Here is a 7,222-nt window from a genome sequence, read left to right as displayed (position 1 = left end):
TCCACTAATCAATCTCTCTCTCTTTTCTTTTCTTCCTCCCTCCCTCCCTCCCTGTTCTCTTTTCTTCTCTCTCTCTCTTCTCCCTGTTGCTTTTTTCTCCCCTTTCTCTTCCTTCTCAAGCATATATTCTCACAATTTTTCTCTCTCAAATTTATTTATCTTTCAACTAACTGGACATATTCACCGTGGGAGTTTCTGGCAATATAGTTGAGGGAGGCAAATGTCCCCTAAAGTGCACATGTATCATGAGATAAAAGAAAAACCCACTGCTATAAACTCCCACATAGCTAAGTCTTATTATGAAATTGTTCCTTTGAAAGGCACAGAGAATTCAACCAAAGCCTAACCAGAAGGCTGGAGGTGGACGCCAGACACATATCAATGACTAATAATCTGACAATGAGTCAGAACATTGGGAACAGGCTCTCCTCATTTGTGGTCAGACCTGCAAGGTAGAAGTCTGGGCAAGTTCACCATGAGGATAACTCAGCAAAGCCACAGCAAGATAAGAGCAAGGAGAGAAATGGATAATTAACTCAGAGATGCACCTTATGGAAGCCACCATCCTTTTGCTCATAGGATACCACAGTAGTTTCCAAAATTACCTCCCTCCCTGACTCTGCTTCTAGGCCCCTCCAGAAAGTTCTCTAACTAGAAGCCATAGTGAACCTATAACCCTCAAATGGCATCCACTGAACTTATAAAATCCATGACTCCACCATGAACTATATGCCCTGTGGGATCTATTCTTTGCCATCCCCTCACTTTATCTTGACCTTTGATCACTAAACATAATCTCACTGGCCTGATTTTTGTTTCGCACACATTATGGTCTCAGAAACATTTAATTTGGTCTCACTGTATGAGACACCCTTTATTGGCCACCCACTTCTCAGGATGGTGGTGATCATCCGTGCTCACCTATTATAATGCCTGTCTTGATAGCCACTTTCTTTCTTAACACCCTATTGAATTTTGAGCAGAGCAATTCATAGCTTAAATAATTTATTGGCTTATCTGATTATTGTTGACTCATTTCACTTACACTTAAGCTCCAGGAAGGCTGTGACAATGTCCCTCTTGCTTACTGCTTTGTCCTAGAGTCTCAAATTGTGCTAACATACAGTAAGAACTCAGTAATTTTTAAAAATTATTAATAAATGCCTTTTTGTCAGGTCCATGCATAATCTTATTTAATATGCAATACAACCCAATAAGTTTGATGTTACAATCACCATTTTATAGATGAGGAAACTGGGCCTCACAAAGATCAGCCAGTTAGTAAAAGCATGCCAGAGATCCAAGCCCAAGTCTTTCCAAGGTCAGAGAATAGGTTCATTCTATATCTTAAACAGTCAGTCTAGTCAAGGGGTACCAGAAGGAGGTACTTTATCAAGGGTATGGATTCTTAGAAGTAGGGACTTTTATTAAAAGGACTTTGGAAATAGTTTAAGAATCGTGTTTCTTCATTTCTGAAATTCTGTGGAGCACTTTCAAAGTGATATGAGTATAGAGTTGATAGTTCTCTGCATTCTTTAGTTTGGTTTTAGTTCTTAAAAATAAATTCTTACTTGTACAACCTCACGTTAGAGGCTCTTTTCTCAGATGTTCTATGGGTTGTGCTCATTGTTAACAAAATAGGGTCTCTGCAGTAAACGTCCTTGCATTATGGACAAGTGAAGAAAAATTACACTTCACATGTAACTCCATTAAGGGGCATGCTTATATAAGGACTGTGGAAAATGCAGAAAAGTATTTTAGATATTTTTGTTTAATGTTTTTAGTTGTTTTATTCCTACGTTTTTCTTCTTTTGCTTTTATTCTTTCCAGCAATAAGAAAAGTTACATTACTGTATATCCACGTATACATATGCACACACATGTATATGTAATTTTCCTCCATAAATAATCTCCTGAATCATGAACTGCAAAGACATATCAAAGGATGAAAGGTTTTGACAGAGCACTGGCTTATGAATACTGGAGCCATTAGTACAGTCAAAATATAGAGGGTGAGAATTTAAAGGGAAGAAGCGTTAGTTTTGGTGACATCAGCTACTCACCTTATATAATTTAATCTTCTTCCATGAAAGGTTACTAATTTTATTCCCAGTACCGCTAAGGAAGTTGATGTTCAGAAAGGAAATGTACCTTTCCCAAGGCACACACAGCCAGAAAGTAGTAAAATGACATCTTCACTCACTTTGGTCTGTCCACAAATACCCACCTTAATAGAGGGCTTAGATATACCCATACAGGGGTGTTCATTTTCTTTTGGGCTTGGTGGGAAGAAGAAAATGCTTCATTCTGGATTCCAGCCATCACTTAATCAGAGCAAGGGAAGTAATGAGACTTAAATGGAAGAAATGATGTAGATAAGTTCAAGCCCAACAAAAGTAGAGGGCTTGACTATATCTGAGGTATCAGACCTGGGTAAGTATCAGAAAGATTTGGGAAATTATTTATTTAAAAATGAAGTTTTCTGGACCACACCCCTGAATAACAAAATGAAACTTATACAGGGGTGTTGCCTAGGATGTGTATTTTTGTTAAATCATCCCAGTTGATTATAAAAATTATCCAGTTCAGAGAACCACTGATTTAGTTAATCTCTCTGCTGCTTCTAGACAAGAATTCACCTTTTATTTTTAGAATCTATCAGTCATCTATCATTTATAAAAGCTTAAATGGCTGTAGTGCTGTGCTATAAAATAGGTATGTAAGGAAATTAGAGAAACTCGTTGCTTTTCAAACATTTGTGTACAAATTTATTTTGTGCTTGATAAGATCATGGGTTCAAGAGTCAGGCAGCTTTGGGATCTAACGTCAGCAATGGTAATGACTTGTACAGCAACTTTGAAGAAGTTATTAAATGAATACCTCTAAGTCTCATTTACCTCATTGTGACAGTAAATGATGACAACAGCAACTAGTACCTACTTCTTAAGGTTTTTATGTTTAATTGAGATAATAAATGTAAAATATTAAGGCAGTAGCCAATACTGAGTAAATATTCAATAAAAATTGATTATTACCTATTAGGAATCTAGCAAGAACCATACCTTGTGCTAACTATAAAACATAGAAACAGAAAGTAGGGTTATAAAGAGTAACGTGTGGGTACAACTTATATGCTCTTTTAGGACATTTCTCTTATCATTCTTTCTTACACAAGCTATATTTAGAGAGGTAAATCACAATTACTTTTTTAAGCTTTGGAAGGCTGAACACTAGTTTGCCTTCATCAACTCCCATGCCAGAAAAAGAGAAATGAATAGATAACATCTCATTATAAATTACATTCTGATTTTAAAGGGTTTTTTGTATATGTGTGTGTGTGTGTGTGTGTGTGTGTGTATGACTAACTATAATCGTAACCCTTGCTTTCTTCTAATTTTCTTTTTTAGTTTTCCTCATTTGTCTTTATTTGAAATTATTTTGTTTCATTATTGGCTTTTTGTTTTATTATTTATTCATATTGTTTAGTATAATTGTTATTGCTATTATTACTATATAATAGTATAATTGTTATTGCTGCTATTATTAACTATCACACCCCACTAGAGTGTACACTCCATAAAGTCAGGAATTTGGACACCTTGCAGTGGCACCTAGGACAGAGTAGGCATTTAATATACACTTACTAAATGGAGATTGGAACAAAGTTATAGTAATAATTGTAGTATCCACCATTTATCTATCTAGAAAATTTTAGAAAATGGCACTTAAGAGAAAATGAAAAACAGAATATTTAATTCAGTTTCTAATCCTAAGGGATCAGAAACTAATTTATAAGCAAATGTTATCTATTTCTGGATTCTGAGCCTTTGTATTATTTTAGGTTGACACTATTATGAACTTATAATTTAGTCATAAGAAGAGGAGACAAATAATAACGTGCACCCAGAGTAGATAATCGATACTCTATTTTTAAAATTAAAAACTATTCTTGTGATTATTTCACTTAGTAGAATGGGCTCCAGCTCTATCCAGGATAACACAAGAGATGCTAGATCACCATTGCTTTTTGTGGCTGAGTAGAACTCCATGGTATACATATACCACATTTTATCAATTCACTTACATATTGATGGGCACTTGGGTTGTTTCCACATCTTTGCAATTGTGTATTGTGATGCTATAAACATTTGAGTGCAGACGTCTTTTTTATAGAATGTCTTTTGTTCCTTTGGTTAGATGCCCAGTAATGGGATTGCTGGATCAAATGATGGTTCTACTTGTAGCTTTTTGATGTATCTCCATATTGCTTTCCACAAAGGTTGTACTAGTTTGAAGTCCCATCAGCAGTGTATGAGTGTTCCTGTCTCTCTGCATCCATGCCAACATTTATTGTTTTGGGACTTTTTGATAAAGGCCATTCTCACTGGAGATAAGTGATATCTCATTTATGGTTTTGATTTGCAGTTCCCTGATGATTAGAGATGTTGAGCATTTTTTCATATGTTTGTTGGCCATTAGTCTATCTTCTTATGAAAAGTTTCTGTTCATGTCCTTTGCCCACTTTGACCAACACTTAAGTGCACATATAGTAGTAATATTCATCGGGTGTCAGGCAGATGGGAGGGTGAGGAGGGGATGGGTATATTCACACCTAATGGGTGCAGTGGGCAGCATCTGGGGGATGGACATGCTTGAAGCTCTGACTTGGGTTGGGCAAAGGCAATATATGTAACCTAAACATTTGTACCCCCATAATATGATGAAATAAAAAAATTAAAAATAATTAAAAACTGTAATCACCACATTAATTTCCTTACTTTGAGATTGCACACTGAAAACGTAATACCAAAAAGTAATAACCACATTCTGATAGCTATAGAATGCCATCTTTCCTCAATCTACCAACTTAAGTAATGGCATAACAAATGCAGGTATCAGGAAGAGGCATAAGTAACAACACATGAAATACACTTTTATTAAAATGCATTGCATAAGTGGCTATTAAGCAATGGTTACTGGACACAGTTTCAGGTTAGTATTTTGAAATGTATAAAAAAGACAAGGGCCTTTTATATTCTCTCTCTCATGATATATTAATCTGCACATGTAAAGCCTCCCTTTTTTATTCTTCTTTCTTCTTTCCTACAACTCATGCTTCACTTACACCACAAATCTACAGCCCTGAGCTTAAAAACACTTTTAAAAGTGTGGGAGTCAAGCATTTTCCTATACACTGGAAGAAGTAATTATTGAAACTAAATAACTTAGATAAACACATCCATTGTACTAAAATATTATTATTATTACTATTATTATTATTGATTAGGCAGCTAACTTTGACTCTGCAATAACAATGTTTTATGACTATACTAAATCACTCAAGATCAATGTTTTCATGTGTGATTTTATAAAAAAAGATAATTGATGTATAATAAAATTATAAAACGCATTTGTTAAACTGTAAAATTTATTTCCCACCAGACCATACGTTACAATGGTTATCTGTAAAGTTCATTTAAAATTCAAAATTTCTATCATTTCCTTTGACAAACATTTATGGCTTAATATAGAGCAAGAGCAACCAGTCAGGCCAGAGTTCCACACAAGAAATTATTTTTTTCTCATTCTCGGCAATTGCTTCCTCCATTCCTTAGAATGTCACGGCAAACTCAAGCTAGATTAGAAAGGATGTTTGTTGGGATGAAAGGAAAAGTAAGGGCTCACTATTCTCTTAGGTTTCTCTTAGATTTTCCTAAAAATAGTAACTCCTAGCAGTGATTTCTCTTTAAAGTTTTCAGAAGTATCCCTCAGCCGTAAAAATAAAGAGTGAGAACAAATGAATTGTGATATTCCTTTTATCTTGGCAACCACGTATTTCCATTATTATATAAGTTCCCTTGGAACTCCAAAACAACTATCCCAGGTGGTTTGGGTATGCAGTAATAATGGTTAAGAATGCAGGCTCTGACAATGGACTGTGTTTAATTCTGGTTTTACCATTTACCAGCAAGCTGATTGACTTTGGGTAAATAACTTAAATCTCTTTGTGTCAGTTTCTTTGTATGTGAAAATGGTACTAAACATTATACCTATCAGCTAGGGCTTTCATGAAGTTTAAACATATTAGCATATATAAACTACACAGAAGCATGCCTTGCACTCAAAAAGCATTTACTAGGCATTAGAATGTGCATCAGAATAAGGCATGTCAAAGACTTAGTCACTCAGGTTCATGACTTCTAAGCATTCATCAGTGGAGCTTGTCTAAAAGTATTTTCGACTGGAAAGAAATAGAAATTGTGGCAAAAGATCCAGCTATTGGCATCTATGCCATCTTTTGTTTTCTTAGTAATCTAATTCTTGTTGTCCTCATCTGTAAAAGTTTTATGATTCTTTCCGATTTGAAAATTTCCCACAATGTCAATCTTTGTCACTGTTATATAGATTTAGTCCTATACAGATTCTTCTACTTTAATCTTAAGTTTTTGCAGCCATCAGTTAATTTAAATTTGGAGGTTTATCTTTGCAGGGGGTGGGAGAAGTGGTGAAATAATGCATGGCATCTGGTAGTGAAGAGCAAAGAATGGAAATGACCTTATGGTTTTGCTATGAAAAGAGACCATAATGTTATTTTAGGCTGTTATTCCTAGAATGCAAAAGCTGAGATCCAGTGCCTGACAGACAAATTAAGACTTTACGCAGAAGAGTTGTAGAAAGTATCAATTTTTTTTTTTTATTTATTTATTTTTTTATTTTATTTATTTTTTTTATTTCAGCTCATCATGGGGGTACATAAGTTCAGGTCATATACATTGTCCCTGTCCCGCCCATCCCCCCGAGTCAGAGTCCCAAGCGCGTCCGCTCCCACTCTCCAGACAGTGCGCCTGGCACTCACCATGTATTCATACCTCGATCCCCTCCCCCCCCACCTCCCCGGGTCTGCACCCTCAAGCATGACCATTCCCCAGAGGGTGCGCAACGCACTCGTCATGTAGGCATACACCCATCCCCTCCCCCCACCCCCCCATCCCAGTCTGATATCCAATTGGTATCCTTCCCCGATGTACATTTAGGTGAAAGTATCAAATTTTTGAGTAGCAGCTCTCATAAAAGAATAGCATTGCGTTTGGTATATTCTTCTGACCATCTGTCTTCTCAGCATCATACCCTTTACTTGTGTTTTCCATATCCATGCCTTGGGCTAGAAAAGATCCCTTTGTAGGCATATCTCAGCCCAACATCCCTAAAGCCTAACTACCCT

The sequence above is a fragment of the Lemur catta genome, chromosome 2 (genome assembly GCF_020740605.2).
Source record: "Lemur catta isolate mLemCat1 chromosome 2, mLemCat1.pri, whole genome shotgun sequence".
NCBI lineage: Eukaryota > Metazoa > Chordata > Mammalia > Primates > Lemuridae > Lemur > Lemur catta.
Note: the sequence above shows the minus strand (reverse complement) of the source record.